This window comes from Varanus komodoensis, unplaced genomic scaffold (genome assembly GCF_004798865.1).
Source record: "Varanus komodoensis strain SLA01 unplaced genomic scaffold, ASM479886v1 scaffold72, whole genome shotgun sequence".
NCBI classification, from domain to species: domain Eukaryota; kingdom Metazoa; phylum Chordata; class Lepidosauria; order Squamata; family Varanidae; genus Varanus; species Varanus komodoensis.
In genome coordinates this window covers 2,038,167-2,054,627 of record NW_025336374.1, presented here as the reverse complement: position 1 = coordinate 2,054,627, position 16,461 = coordinate 2,038,167, and the positions used below count along the sequence as shown (strand labels likewise).

Here is a 16,461-nt window from a genome sequence, read left to right as displayed (position 1 = left end):
GCTATAGTCAGAGAATTAGGATTTTTTGTTTGCAGCCTTAATTGGTCATGCAGATGGAAGGATGGGCAAGAGGTTGTTTTTCTTGTTGTTCTGCATGAGCATGCATAACAACAAAATCTCATGGGTTGCCATAGCCTAGGGGCCCTATACAATGAAGTGGCTGCTTGGACAAATGATTCTTCAGTGGAGAAACCTGTATTGAGCAAAACAACAGCAAAGCAAAGAAAAAGTGTTGTAAAGCACACCAAATAAAGGAGTTGCTTTCTGATAGTTAAGAAGAAAACATGAACCCAAAGAAGACGCTTGGACTGAGGGCTGCTACTTGGCCACCATGGCCTCACATCGTCTCTGCATTCCTGACAGCTCTCTCCCTCCTTGTCTTTTCTTACATACCCTGCTGGGGAGGCTTCAGCTTTAAGGAGCAAAGTGCTTCTGGTGTCCCTTCTCCTGCAATGATTCCTGCACTAGTAAGTTCCTAGGCTGAATTGGCAAAGAAGCAGCACCCCAAAATTGTCTGGGGGATGTCATTTTAATGCCCTTCAGAGCCCTGTAGTGCCCAATGGAGTTTCTAATGCAGGATTCTGGGGCAGGTGTTCACACTGGTAGGCCACACTGTGACATAGGCATCCTAGCGGCTGCCCTAGGGTACCAGAAGCTGATACCAGGCCACTGACACTCTGAGGAGGGTGCTCTTCCACTTCTGTGACTCCTGGAATTTGCTTAGCCCCAGACAGGGAGCGCACAGTCTCTTTTCCCAATGACAGGATGCTTTCCAGGTGGTGACCCATTTCCTCCACTTACTGTAGTGACAACCCACAATTCTGGCATGACTGGCTGTATGAATCCTCTTGAACACATGGAGAGTTTCCATTAGAGATACAAAAGCTCAGTACAGTTTAAAGCCATCGGTGGAAAGGTTTGATCCCCCCCCCCCCGGAAGTTTCTTTTAAAAAAGTAATGGGGGAATGAAAAATATGCAATATATTAATGTATGAATACAAAGGGGGAGGCTGCAAGGAGGAGGGCCTCTTTTGTGGTGGCACCCTAATTTTGGAAAGCTTTACCTCATGAAATTCGCCAGGTGCCTGCCTTGCTGCCTTGCTTTAGACACCTGGCAAAAAGCTTCCTTTTTTTGACACGCCTATGACACTACTTCAACTATTCTGACTAATTGCACTGTTTTTAGTATATTCTATTTTAAATTAATTGTATAATTTGTGTTTTTATCTTGTTCTCTGCTATTATGATATTTTAATTGTATTGTTTTTATCTAATCTTATTTTATTTGCATATATTTATGTAATGTATTATTGTAATGGTATGATGCTAGTGGGTGGCTCTCAAATAAATTCAATAAATAAATAAATGTGATCAAACACATAGTTATATTACCCCCAAGAGCAAATAAAGTTGTACTGAATCCTGTACATTATCATTCCAGTATAAAATAGATTATTTTTCTATAAATAATTTCCTGATCAGCCCTTCCCAATTCCTGTCACCATATACCAATCCCCAACTGTTGGTAGATTAAACCCCTTCCACCTATAGCTTATTGGCATAGTGGCAGCTGTCAGTAAATGAATAGTTATTTCCACACCATCAGTTAGAGCTATACCCAAATAAAATTATGAATGGGTCCAAAGAGAGCTCAGCACGTACAATTTTCATAACTTCATCCTTTACCATGCTCAATAAATGCACTTTTGAGTATGGAACAAAAATACATGGTACATATTTGCTCCATTGGAACCATATCTCAAACATTGATTCTTTAAAGGTAAAGGTTTCTATTTGACATTAAGTCCAGTCATGCCTGACTCTAGGGGGGCAGTGCTCATCCCCGTTTCCTAGCCAAGGGAGCCAGCGTTTGTCCGCAGACAGTCTCCGTGGTCATGTGGCCGGCATGACTAAACACCGAAGAGCACGGAACGATGTTACCTGCCCACTGAAGTCGTACCTTTTTATCTACTTGCATTTGCATGCTTTCAAACTGCAAGGTTGGCTGGAGCTGGGACGGAGCAACGGGAACTCACCCCGTTGTGCAGATTCGAACTGGCAACCTTTTGATCAACCAGCCCAGCAGCACAGCGGTTTAAACCACTGCGCCACCTGCAGTCCCATTAATTCTTTACTTGACTATAAATTTTACTATGATTGGATGGTGTTAATATCTAAACAGGAATTTAGAAATTATCTTTATAATTAATGTAGAGTTTACTCTTGGATTGTTCTCTAATCCAAAAAATCTTGAGCAATTGGCCTTCCTGAATTATTTTCTCATTTATCCATATACATATTCAAAAAGAAACTGGACAGCCATCTGAGTGGGATGGTGTAACTTGGTGTCCTGCAACAGCAGCGGGATTCTTTAATAAAAATGCAATATCTTCTGTATATAATTAACACTCTTCACTACCATGTTTCACTCCCTTCCACTTTGACTTTAGCTGTATAATTTCAACAAGAGGTTCAATTAATAATGCAAAAAAGAGGGAAGATAGTAGATAACTCTGATAGGTCACTCAGTGGAACTTTAAAAAATTCTGAACACAGAATTTTTTTACCGGCAAATACAGTAGGATTTGTATATATTAATTTGACCCACTAAATATTTTTCCCCTGGACATAACATATAAAATACCTGATCTAATTAATCCCATTCTATACAATCAAAAAAAATTTCAGCATCTAAAAATAAAATCCCGTATGCCTTTTTTGCACAATTAATCCTATAAATGGAATTTAGCAGTCTCCAAATATTGTCTCTTTCCCATGATAAAACCAATCTGTTCCTCTCTGATGTATTTACTCATTAATCTCTTCACAAGAATATTTGTCTATATTTTGAAATTTTGAGTAAGAAAAGTCATTGGCTGATAGGATTCAGGTTTAGTTAGAACTTTACCATGTTTAAGAACAACAATTCTTGCAAGCTTTTGGAAATTTATATCTGTTCATTACCTCATTTATTGCATTTAGTAGACTGCCAGGTATAGAATAAACATTCTCCCATACCTATTGGCTGCTGAAACTTTTCAATATCCACTGATGTCATACAGGATAAATTAATGTCTTGTAACAATGCCATTAGCTTATCAGACAAGGTTTTTCTTGACCTCTAAAGGTCTCTCTAATAGGTGCTAAATGTATCTGCTATCTCTTTGAGAGATTTTGTGTTGTTTCTGAAATTTTATTAAGTTTCTTTTCAACAGTGCAGTTCAGTGTTCATTTGATTTCCGTCAGGGGTAAGGATTTGTATGATACCAAAACCTTTTCATCTAAAATAGATGGCATTTTAATTGTTTATTTTAAATATATATTATTACATTTATATCCTACCTTTTTCCTTCCTGCAAGTGATGTGTTATGTAGCCTTCATGCTTCTCTCCATTTTATCCTCACAACAACCATGTAAAGTTGAGAGTCCGTGACTGGTCCAAAGTCACCTAGTGAACTTCATGGCAGATTGGACACTAAAACCTGGCTCACCTGAGCTCCACTTCAACTGTCTAACCACTACTTCACACTGGCTCTGCACTCCTGGTTTAATTTCATTAAACAATGGGCCTGGGGACCAGACTTCCTGAATTACAGGCTTGTACTTGCAGTTGCAGTTTCCTTCTGCAACTTCTTTCCATCACTTTCCCAAATGCAGCATCTTCCAAAAGTGTTGGACTTCAGCATCCATCAAACCTAAGCAGCATGGCCAATGGTCAGAAATGTTGGGAGTTAAAGTTGAAAATATCTAAAGGATATCAGTTTGGGGAAGGCTGGACTAGCTGTTCCCATCCTATGCCCAGGAGTTAATTGAGGACAGCAACATTCTCTTTGCCATTATTTAATTTTCATAAATTAAACTGTCTTGTTACTTTTCGTCATTACCAATGTATGCTTTGTCACATTGTACCAGTGGATGGGCTGCTGCATTTCGCATCCAGCAGTAGGATTTTTTTAGGCAAAACAGTCTTATAACAGAGGCTGATGATACACACAACCTGATATATCAGACATTTATTATCTCAGTAAAATCAGCTGTTGATGACAATTACATCACACAGTTTCAACACTGTATTGTCTTTTAAGGGAAAAATGACAGCAAGCTGATTGTTAGCAAGAAGACTAGTTAAAAGGGGAGTAATTAAAAGTTGTATTTATAGTCAGCTGTGCCTTTAGACTGTAGTCTGTGTGCTTTGCTGTATAGAATTCAGTGTCACCCTGTGAAAACCAGAACAGGCCATGTTTCCTCCCCCTGCCCTTGTTGAATACTTGGAGTGGGTGGAAAGTTAGGAGCTGGCATGTTGATGTACATGTTGTGTCTGTGACAAATTCTTGTGTGCAAAAACTTTTCATACAAAAAGGGAATTGGGGCGGGCAGGTGTCTACAAACTTATTGTTTCATGTTACATTTATATCTCACCTTTTTTTTCCTCTTGAAAGAAATCCAAGGCTGCTCACGTGGACCTCCTATTCGCCATCTCATCCCTGTGAGGTAGGTTAGGGTGTTAGTCACTGTCCCCCAAGTGATTAAGTGGGGACTGCAAAACAGATGACCCCATTCAACACTGTAATCACTATACCACACTGGCTTGCTGCTCAAAACGTGTATTCATTCACTCTTTTGAGCAGTGGCTGCTTCTCCCAGGCCTCTCCTTTGGCTCCATATTAGCAGGCCTGCTGTTAGCAAACTGGAACTGAATCCGGCATTAGATGGAGTAATAGCATCCTTATAACTCACAGTCTATTTACTTAAACCTTGTCCTGTCAATACCAGAGCAGGATTACTGTGTTGTGATTCTGGCTTGCAAATACATACCTTCCCAAGACACAAAAGAATCCTTCCTTGTGTCAATTAAGTGAATGCAAACAATTGATGCACACTCATCAGTTACCCCACGCTTTAATTTCTCCTCCTTTGAAAAGCAGATAATCTCTGCATCTGAAAAGATTCACTGCTGCTTTCTTAGCTGCTGTTTGTGGATACAGTAACTGAAATCTATTCTGCAACATACCTGTCTCCAACCTCTTGTAGTCTCTGTATCCTATTCTTAGGTCTTCCAAGTCTCCCCAAGTTTATGACATAGGGTGAAGTCAATGGGATACTTATCCCACTACGGATTCCTTTATGCCCTTCCTCTCTGCAAGTGGCGGGCCCGGCTTGCCAACTCATTGCACAAGTGAGACCCTCTGCTGAGGCTGGGGAGATGTAGTGCTTTCTAGAGGAAGCCATGCAATGAGCAGAAATACTAGTTCATGTAAGGAAGCAGGTTGGTGGATCTCCCATGTATAAGTTCTACCAGTTTGCCTCATTCAAAAATGAGCATTTATGCTCTTTAGGGTTGCCCCAGAAGCACTACATTCTGTTGTGCAAGTGGGGGAATTGCTGTTGTGCAAGTGGTGGAGGCCATTTGTGCAACAGCGTTAGCAGGGTTTCAGAGAATCAGTGAGGGTGTAAATACTACGATGAATTCTGCCCTGGTCTGGAATAGTACTATGTTGAAACAACACATATATGCTAAATCTTATTTATTTTATTGTATTATTGCCCTGAGACATTGTGAAGGGTGGAATATAAAAGCTTTAAATGGGAATAAATAAATAAACCTTCTTACGCAAGCAGAAACAAAACTAATTTCTATAGCAAAATAGATGGTTGGTGAAATCCTCATAAGTGAGGTATGTGTTTGTTACTAGTTATGTGCTGGCCTGGATGTGTCCGTGACCTGTCTTTTATCATACCATTCAGTGCTCTGCAGTCTTCCTGGTTTCCTGCACTGTTGTTGAAGTCCAGAGGAGGACTGTGAGTAAGTTCAGATTACACTATAACCTACACTCAAGGAATGAATAAGGAGTTGAGTGTGGGTTCTTTTTGAACCATGGATTACTACTGAAATGTGGGTTACTGTGCTCTCTGCATGTGTTGTCTGAACCTATGGTGAACAACCCACAGTTCACAACCCAACAACAAAACATGAATTCTCTTCATGGGTTGTTCATAATTAATGAACCATGGCTTGTTAGCACAGATGGATTTAGGCAATATGATAACCTGCATTTCAACAACAATGCACACTCTTTCTGTGAGTGTGGGTTATGTTGTCTGAACCCATTTGTTGAGAGGTAAATCCTCCTTGGGGCTTTTTCAGGCATGCAAGTGAGGCTGCAAGTGAGGAGAGAGAAAAAAAAGAGAAGAGCATAACACACCCTTGGCTGCAATATGATCAAACACATGATCAAATAAATTCAGAAGACGGTCTAAAATGCCCTGAAAATGAGATGGGGAAAGGAAGAAGATGTGGAAGGAAGCAACAGTTGAGTGTAACCAAATGGGTACCCTGGATTTCAGGAAAGCCAATTTTAATAAACTCAGAACATTGATAAGTAAGGTCCCATGACAAGTGTCTCTAATGAGAGAAGTCCAAGATAGGTGGGATTTTTTTTAAAGGAAATTCTAAATTGCAATTAAAATTCCAACAAGAAAAAAAGTAAAAGGCAACAGAAAAAAGCAGTGTGGGTTCAAAAAGCTTAGAGATGATCTGAAAACAAAAAAGGACATTCATAGGAAGTGGAAGGAAGACCAAGCTATAAAGGAAGAGTACAGACAGATAACACAGAATTGCTGGAATGTCTTGGGAAGGCTAAAGGTGAGAATGAGCTGAGGTTAGTGAGCTGATGCAACAAAAAATTCAGATATATGAATAGTAAAAGACTGGAAAGAAATGGTGGTTCAACTACTCAGTGAGGATGGCAAAATGATAACAGATGCCAAAAAGCAGAATTGCTGAATTCCTACATTGGCTCAGTCTTCTCCAGAGAAGGTATTTCACCATCCTGCAAAGGTGAAATACAAGCTAAAGTGGCAGGATTGCAGCTGGAGATGGATAGGCAAATTTTCAAGGAAGATCTAATTACTTGAACAAAATGTCAAGACTTGATGAACTTCATCCTAGAGTAATAAAGGAACTGGCAGAAAAATTATGGGAACCACTCTCTATTACCTTTAAGAAATCATGGAGGACAGGGAAAGTGCCAGATGACTAGAGAAGGGTTAATGTTATCCCCATCTTCAAGAAAGGGAAAAAGAACCTATGAACTACAAACCAGTCAGTCTGACATCAGTCCCTGTGAAAATTCTGGAACAGACAATAAAGAAGTCAATCCATAAGCACCTTGAAGACAAAGAACTGATTACTAAAAACCAGTATGGATTTCTCATGAACTGATTCTATCAGACTAATCTGGTCTCATTTTTTTGCTGGAATAACCTCCCTGATGGATTGTGTGAATGCCATGATCATAATATATCTTGACTTCAGCAAAGCTTTTGACAACATTCCCCATGATAACCTGATTAGCGAGTAGTTGAAGTGGGCTAGATGGAACAACTGTCAGATGGTTCGACAGTTGGCTAGAGAATCAGACTCAAAAAGTGCTTATCAATGGCAGCTTCTTAAATTGGGGAGAGGTAATATATGCTATACCACAGAGTTCAGTCCTCGGCACAGTGTTGGCCCTGGTACCTCTTGAAGATTTTTATTAATTGTGGTCTAGGTTAGAATTCTAGGTTAGAATGTTGGACTGGGATCTAGGAGATCTGGGTTCTAGAACCTGCTCAGCCACAAAGCTCAGTGGGTGACTTTGGGCTAGTAGCTGACTCTCAGCCCAACCTTCCTCACAGGGTTAATGCTTATTTTATTTATTTATTTATTTATTTATTTATTAAAACATTTTTATGCCGCCCCATTCGCCCATTCGCCGAAGCCTCGGGGCGGCTTACAACAATGTTGTGAGGAGGAGAGCAGGAGGAAGAGAATTAGGTAAGCTGGCTTGAGTTTCTTGAAGGAAAAAGGTAGCATATAAATATAAATATTTGAATCAGCAGGTGCAGGGAATACTTATCAAATTTGCAGATGACACAAAGTTGGGTTGTATAGCTAATAACCCTGGAGACATAAAATTCAAAGTCATCTTGATAGGTTTTCTCACTAGGCTGAAAACAACTGAACAAAATTTAATAGGGATGATCACTGATGAAAATGAAACCAAATGCATAGTTACAAATGGAGGATACATGATTCAACAATACTACAAGCAAGATCAGTTTTGAAATTTTGTACATCACAAGCTGAATATGAGCCAGTGATGTAACATGGCAGCTGAAAAGGTACATGCTAATTGTGGGCTCCATTAATACTAGTATCACTTTCAAATCCTGTGATGTACTAATTGCTCTCTACACGGCAGTGGTTAGGCCTTGTCTTGAGTTCTGTGTGCAATTATGGGCACCACAGTTTAAGAGAGATGCAGTCAACCTGGAAAGGGTTGAGGGGAAGGCAACAAAGATAATCAGGAGACAGGAAACAAAGTCAAGTGAAGGGAGACTGGAAGCTTTGCGCATGTTTAGCCTTGTAGAGTAGACTGAGGTGAGAGATTATAACATTCTTAAAATACTTGAAAGTTTGTCACACAGAGGAGAGCCAGGTTCTTTTCTTGATTATCCCAGAGCGAAGAACCCAGACTAAAGGGCTCACTTTCCAGGGAAGCAAGATTCCAGCCAAACTTCAGAGGGAAAAAGAAGTCCCAGGTTGGAGCATTACGGCAATGAGACAATTACCCAGGTTGTGGGCTGTCTCACACTGGACGCATTCATGATGCAGCTGGGCAGCTGTTAGGGATGCATTAACATGGAGACCTGCACTGAGCAGGCGGTTGGACCCTCCTGAACTCTGCTGTACTGTGATTCTGTGAATCTGTTAAGATTCTATGAGTTTCTCATGGGGAAAGTCTCTAGAGATAGTGAAGCTAAAACAACACAGGGTGAGGATTTTAAGGATACCGTGCTGGCCCTGGTACCTTTGAATGTTGACATTTGTTTTTCATTTCTTCTCAGAGCAGGTGTCTAAAGACTGGACACACATCTAGAGATTTTTATTTCTGATGCATACAAATTAGAAATGGTTTTCTAGTCTTACACATACATTCTCTGAATACTGTGCAGGGGCTGGAGTATGTTTTGATTTCCAAATCCCACTTGGTGACTGTCTTCTCTTTTGGCAGCATGGGTGTTACTAGCAGTCTGCCTACATTTCTTCTGTGTCTCCCTGAGATTTCAGTAATTCCATCTGCCAAAGGGATTTGCCAGCCTTCGTCACCACCACCTCACACGCGACCATTTGTTTCTAGGGACTGGTGAGAATTTTGTTCCATTTGTGTTCTGATGAAGACTTTGACCAAATGTGCACATTTCTTCCATGGAACCAAAAGAACTTCAGATTTAAAGAATCTGAATGTGCAAGATAACAGAATAGATTCATCCAGTTATGTGGAGCTTGCTTAGCTCCTAAAAGTCTGGCCTTAAATCTGGTATATTCATTGCTCAGGGTGTTGAAATCTTAGTTGTTGTTTTGTTTTGTTTTGTTTTTGACAGCTTCGTATTTCTAACAGCAACATGACTGGCAGTTAGGTCTTCTTGGTCTCACATAATTCTCCTGCTCCTCATCCTTTAGACTCCATGACAACCCTGTGAGGTAGTTTACACTTAGAAGTAGTGACTGACCCAAAGTCACCCTGACATTGGTCAAGTGAAAAGTTCTCAGGGTCTCCGAATGCCTGTCCAAGTACCATACCACACTGGTTTTCCCCACTATAGATATTTTGATAGAGGCACTTTCTGGTTCCCTAGACCGCCAGCAGCTTTTAAAAATAGCGTTGCTCCTTTGTGGAGTGGGGAGTACATTGGAGGCATTCTCTGCCAGTCATCAAAATTCCACTTCTGCTTTGCACCAGCATTCTGCAACTTTATTTCTGGATCTCTGCTTTCAGCATATTTATTAGTAATCAGTCTGTAAAATTCAAGGATTTTTTAAAATGCTGCTTTATCTTTCCATGATTTTCTGTGTTTCAGGGCAACAGGTTCTCCAAGTGCTGTTGAAATTGATGAAAATATGAATAACACAGTTTTGACTAAACTTCCTTTTTTACTCAGGGAAGAGGGAGAGCTAGTTTCATGGTGGACATAAAGGATAGTTATGTTTTGATTTGTATTTTAATTGATTTGCTTTTAATTTGATGTTTTAATTAAGATTGGTGTTAATTCAGTTTTTATCAGCCATCTTGAGTACCATTTGTTGGCCAAATGATGGAACATGAATCAAATAAACAAATACTCAGTATGAGTATTAAATCCTGTTCAACAAGGACAAAAATAAGGAGGCAACATTGTGAAAGATGCAAGATGTGTTTATTTTATGACATACATCAGTCGTCTGCCACAGGTCATGGAAGAGGAGGTTGTAACATCTGCATTTATTTGCATACCAGGATGCTAAAGTGGCAAACCTTTTGCACACTGCTTGAGTTTGACACATAACTAAATGTAAGCAGTGGTTCAACTTGTTTGTTGATGTTATATGAAACTTTTATTAATTTAGTTCTTAAGATGAGTTGATGAGGCAACACTTTGGAAGGAACGTGTTTTCTTTCAGTGATGTAAGTTCATCAAGATCAGTTTGTTTTGGGAACAAAATCATACTTCTGTTTGTTTAAGTTTGGGAGTGAGTTTTAATTAAGCAACTTGCTTTTCAATGTGTCAAGAACATTAAGACATTTCACCAAGAATTTGCAATTAAGCATGTTGAGCGTAGTCATACATCTTGTGTTTCTAGGGTGTCAGATAATGTTCCAGAGAATGAGTGAATTTTCACATTTTTATCCTGCTTTTTCTAGTTATTTAGATGTTGGGATAATAAAATGGACACCAGAGTAGGAATTCTATAGGCCATTACATGGCAGTAAACCTAAGTTTCAACAAAACTGGCCCAGCCAGTGCTCTAGATGTCTCAACTGATTTTTCATTCATTGTGGATTACTGAAAAGTATAACAAATTCATCTCACACTTGAGATTTTGGAATCAATACCAGAATAAATTTGCTAAATCTTAAGGTGCTACAAGATTCATACAGGTAAGTTTACTAAGTGGATGGCCAGGACTGGATTCAGCTCACTGACAACTGTTGAGACATCTAGAGCCCTGTCTGGGCCAGTTTTGCTGGATGAGTTTCAGTTAGTGGATATGAACAAGGCACTTGTTCGCACCCCTCGTACGTTTGAACTTTACCTTTTGTGGTTTATTGAAGCTAGCATGGATGAGGTTGCAATTTACTTTCTGAGAAAGGGAGCAGTAGTTCCACTGCTCTTGAAGAAACCTAGCAGTTCCCTTCTAGGCAGGCAACGTGAATCACCCTTGGCAGAAAATAATTATCTAGATCCATTTCAAACAGGTGTCAAGCCTCCTGCTGGGTACAGAAACTGGCTTCTTCAAGAGCAGTTCTTGGGCTCCCTGAGGTCTTTCACAGGAGGCACCACTTAGTGGTAGTTCCACTCTTACTTTGAGGGCCAATTCCAGAAAGTAATGCAAGGATCCTTGTCCTTGGGACCATTTGTCCATCATGCTTTGTGGCTCCAAAGGGTTCATCCTCCCATGCTGTTTCACATCCCCCTACAATCATAAGGAAAGGTCATACTTCTTCTGAGGTGTCACCACTGTATAGGAGACACATAGCACTATCACTCATTTTCACCAGACACAGGAGAAGCTTTTGCTGACCTGAACTAGTGGTTGGGTACACTAACAGGCTGGGTATGAACCAGTAAAGTGAGACTCACTCCAGTCCCAGTGAGATGAAGGTATTGTAGGTTGGCTCTTTGTCTACCCAGGAGAATGCTATTCAGCCTTAGGTCAGCTGGGTGTAGACAGGGGAAGGAGGTCTGCTAGATAGCCTGGTCCCAAGTTTTTTAGGCCGCTGGGTGTCAAACAGCATAGATCATGCAGCTGTGGAAGATATACCTCCAAAGCTTAAATGACATCTGGATGCAAGGAATATTGGGAATACAATGAAAAAATCTGGTTTCATTTCCTTGAAGCAGGTGGTGTAGTGGGGCAGAATTTGGTTGGGCTTCATATGGCATGCTTATCTCTGAACTAAATTCTTCCACACTGCAATCCTGTGCATTCATGTTACTTATATGCTTTTCTCTTCCCTTTACACTGGTGTATTTAACTCAGTGAAGCCTACTCCAACTGCAGAGTCAACCTGGCATGTCAGATGTGTAGTAGCTGAGATCTGAGGGCTGGTGAGGAATTTTCTTGTACTTGTTAAGTGTGGTGGCCTCCAAAGCCCTTAGTTTGTAGCATATACGGTAGGCCTTCCTAGCCCAGAGAACCTTGTATAGAAAACCATAATATGAGTTGAGTGAATTTCTTCCTGGTAATTGTGTATCAGATTGCAGCCTTAATTATAATGATGTGTACTTGGTTTTTAACTCTGCAAGTGGGAAAGAATTCAAAGCCTGGAGAGGCAGAATATCTTTCTAAGAACCAACTAAACTATCACCAGAATCTGAGCACGTGTCCATCAGGTACTCTAGGGCTCTTCTTCAGGCAGGGTATTAAGCAAATCACAACAAGGAAAACTACTTCCTTGTTCAGACGGAATACAGGGGGCTTTTAGCAAAGCAAATTATATTACAGAGCAATCCCACCATGGGGAGGAGGAGATCCAAACACAGACAAACCTTACCAAAAACCCTGCCAAGTTGCACCTAGAGGAAGTAGGAGTTGTATTTAACTTCTCCCAAACATACAGGGTGTTACTTATTATTTCTCTCTCATTGATTAATGTGGAGGTAAATTATGGACATTAACCCCAGGGCTGTTGTGTATTTATCCCAATCAAACAAGCTAAAACTGGTGCAACATCTGAAATTATCTTACAAGCCTGGGACCTGGAGATCTGACCTTGCAGTCACTCTAACAGCTGCTAGGAAAATCAACATTAGAGAGAGCGGGAAAGCTATAGATTCTCCAGAACCAAGCCTTCCCCCAATCTCCCCATAAAATGCTTTGCTGCTTCTGGTGTTGGAGCTCCGGCATCAGAGACAAGGGTGTGGAAGTTGCATAGCAGCTGGGAAGGTGACTGCAAAGCCAGATCTCCCTTTCTGAGATAAGTCCTCTCATTCTCTGCCCTCGGAGGTGGAAATGCCAGGCATTTAATGTAAGAGTGTTATTACTGCATCAATTTTTCATATGTTTTATTGTATAGGCCAACTTCAGACCATTTCATTCCAGGGCAGCATTTAAATAAATAAAGCAAATACAAACCATGCAATGTAGCCCTGAGTGTGCTCCCAGGAACTGCAGTTGGAGCCTTAGTCTTTGCCAGGTATAAAATAGATTCCAGGATGCACTAAGAGCTTCTGGGAGAAAGCAGCAATAGTGTCTGTTCTCCCATTTTTCCTTTGTTAGTTTTTTAACCGCATAAATTCTAGCAGTTGCTCAGACCTATCTCAAATTTATCTCCAGGAGTGGCTGAGGCACATGTCTCTTTGGGGGCAAAGAACAGTAAAACAAAACAGAAAGAAACATGTGAACTAGGCTGTATATTAGACAAGCAGATTTAGTATTTCCTGGGGAAAGAAAGGCAGTTTATAAACATGGAGTGGGGAGCCAACCTCCTCTCAAAAAAGTCTTTTTTCTTAACTGGAAGCTAAAGTTTGAGGAGTGGTGAGTTGGAAGATCCAGTCATGATCTGTGTCTCTATTTGGCTTTTCAGATTTAATAATTGTATGTGCAATCAGGAAAAGAAGCATAACATATATAAAATAATGATAAGAAGCCGGAGATCTCATACTGCCAACTTGCTATTGAAGGTTCTCTGTCACTGCAGCTGCACCCTCCATCACTAGTGGCTCAGCCGCTTCTCGCTTTGACTCTCTTGGCAGCATCCTTTGTGTTCTGTTTACAGTTGCAAATGATGCTCAGAGGACTCGCATTCTATAAGGAGCTCCCAGTGCCAGGCTTCATTGTGAAGACGGCCAGTACTTCTTTTCCATGACAGGGCCCTGCTCTATTTCAAGAGGAGTAGGAAACCCACAGGAACGAAGGGGAAAGAGTAAAGGCAATCACCATCCTGTGTGTGTTTGCTCAGAAATAAAACCCACTGAGTTTGTGGAGGGTTGCTCCTACAAAGGTATGCACAGAGCAGGCCTCCCTACACCTGGTCCTCCAGATGTGGTTGAATATAACTCCTGTCAGTTTATGCTTTTCTGGAGGACCATAGTTCCCACCCCTGCAGTACAGGATCATGGCCTTAAACTACTTATTCACATCATCATCATAGAGCTCCTATGAGCTCCAACAAAGACTCTATAGATTATACTGGTATAAAAACAACCAAATCTCCCCTAAGATGAATGCACAAGAATAAGAATACTATAGGTGGAAAATGAAGATTGGTTTTTAAAATCATCACTTAACTTAGCTACTAAGTTATTATATCATGAAGGATGCTGGCTTGTTTCTATAAAACAGCAACAACAGCGGTCCAAGACATAATCAGTAAAAAAAAAAACTCCTTTTGAATTGAATGAGTTTTTCAGGTATTTTAGCAACATGAGCATACTTATTGTGGAGAAAATGGTGCCTTATTTACAAAGCAGAAGACTCCTTAGGCATACTTGTCTGCCATTATTTTTGGACATGTCAGCAAAATACCACATCTTGAAATTTATCTGTTGTTTGTGCCATGTCCTTAAGTTTATTTTACATTAGCATCATGAGAAAATCCCTCCCTCTACTCAAGTACAAACTGTAATGTTATGAAGTGTTCCTCAATGTGTAGGAACTTTGTGGAAGGATCCTGCACTGACAGTGGTGCAGACACTGAGAAAACCCGGCAATGCATCAATAGTCCTTGCTGAGAGATTCAGACAGCTGTTTGTTGCACAATATAATTTTGGAGCCTCATTAGCAAAGAACAGCAGTGCATTCTGTAGTATTGAGCCACATGCAAAAGAGCAGTTTGTCACAAAATGTGACAGCTCCACAGCAGACTAGAAAACTTAAAAGCGTGGGATTGAAAATGTAACCTGACCTACCCTAACTTCCCCTATAGATGACTGGCCTTCAGCACAGATGTATGAAGGTCACTGACTGCCTATTCATTTCCAGATACAGTTCAAAATCTGCTGCTTACCATTAAAGCCCTAAATGGCTTCAGACTCAAATACTTGAAGGAACACCTTCTCCCGTAACAGCCTGCTCACACCCTACGCTAATCAGCCCTTCTCCTCCAAGCATCAGCTCCCTCAAAGGTGACAATTGTTACCTCAAAGAAGAAGGCTCCCCACAGTGATGCAGCTAGATTATTCTTTATAACAGATGCAATCGTCCTGGGGACAGCTTTAGAGAGGAGAGCCAGTGTGGTGCAGGAGGAGCCAGTGTGGTGTTGTGGTTAATAGCGTGGGACTGGGACTCAGATGATCTGGGTTCTAGTCCCCCCTCAAGCCAGTCCCAGACTCTCGGCCCAGCCTACCTCACAGAAGAATGGTTGTGACATGTGCTTCCAAGCTACGGAAGCCCGCTAAGCTTTTGCACCAAGCTGTTGTAGCCAAGAACTACTTGCTGGCAGGGGGTGATAGGAGCTGTAGTCTGATACTTCATTGTACTGGAGGGTACACACATTCTGGCAGGAGCAGAAAATCTAATCTGATCACTCACTTCTTTGCAAATTCAGGGTAGGCTTTTCAGAGATGGGGCTTGGCAGGATTGTATTTTTGAACATATTTTAGGGCACTGTCTTGTTGAAATCATACACTTCAGATTTTTCAGGAAAGATTAGGGGCTGGGTGGGAAGAAATTTTTCAGCTTGAATTTTAATTCAAGCCAGGGAAGAATTTGAGGCACCAGAGGAATCACTTCTTCTTTGAGGTGTATCCAAGCCCGTGATGAATGAGTTTCATTGGCCTCTTTAGCTATTTGCATGAGTCATGGATACACTGTTGGCCTGGGCTCACTCCCATCTCTGCTGGTATATCTGCCACTTTATGCAGCTGAATTGCCTTGTAGTGTGTGACTTGCCTCCTGGCTTTCAGTCATCTGGGACAATCCACAATCCTTTCCATGCATGTTTAGTTCTCCCTTTCTAGCTTGGACACAAGTGTGGCTTTGCCTATCAGACCTTGCTGCAGACTCCCTAGGTTCAACCCCAGCTCCACCTGCTCAAGCACAAGAATGTACCTATTTTATCTGTGAAATATGAAGTTATGCCAAGATAGGCAGGCAGACCTAGGCCAGATCTATCTGAGCTAGGAGGGTCAGGTGCCCTGCTTGACATAGGATAGTTCTCTGTTTTGGAGAACTCACAAACAACAGATTGGAAGGTGCCCTCTATATAATGTACTCACCATTCCAAATCTTGTTTTAGTCTGAGCTATCTAGTTCAACTCTGGTTTAAAGTCAAAGAACCCAAATAAATAGGAGATTCAAGGGCAGGCACACATCTGCATTTAGATTATAGCTCCTCCTCCTCCTCCTCCTCCTCCTCCTCCTCTTCTTCTTCCCCTAAAATGGCATCTTTCTTTTTTCATATGCAAATTGGTTCCCTCTTTGCCCTTTGGTGACA

The 16,461-nt window shown here is 41.0% G+C and overlaps 1 protein-coding gene across 6 annotated transcripts in view; it reads left to right on the top strand.

Annotated features, from left to right (window-relative positions):
- PALM2AKAP2 (PALM2 and AKAP2 fusion) overlaps positions 1 to 16,461 on the top strand; it is a 260,551-nt gene that overhangs the window by 23,740 nt on the left and 220,350 nt on the right. The window contains exon 1 of one of the 6 annotated variants that reach the window (XM_044452466.1): positions 4,474 to 4,492. The exons of the other annotated variants lie outside the window; for them this stretch is intronic. The gene's annotated coding sequence lies outside the window, so the exon portion shown is untranslated. Of the gene's footprint in view, positions 1 to 4,473; positions 4,493 to 16,461 lie in introns of those variants that run through there. 6 annotated transcript variants of the gene reach the window in all.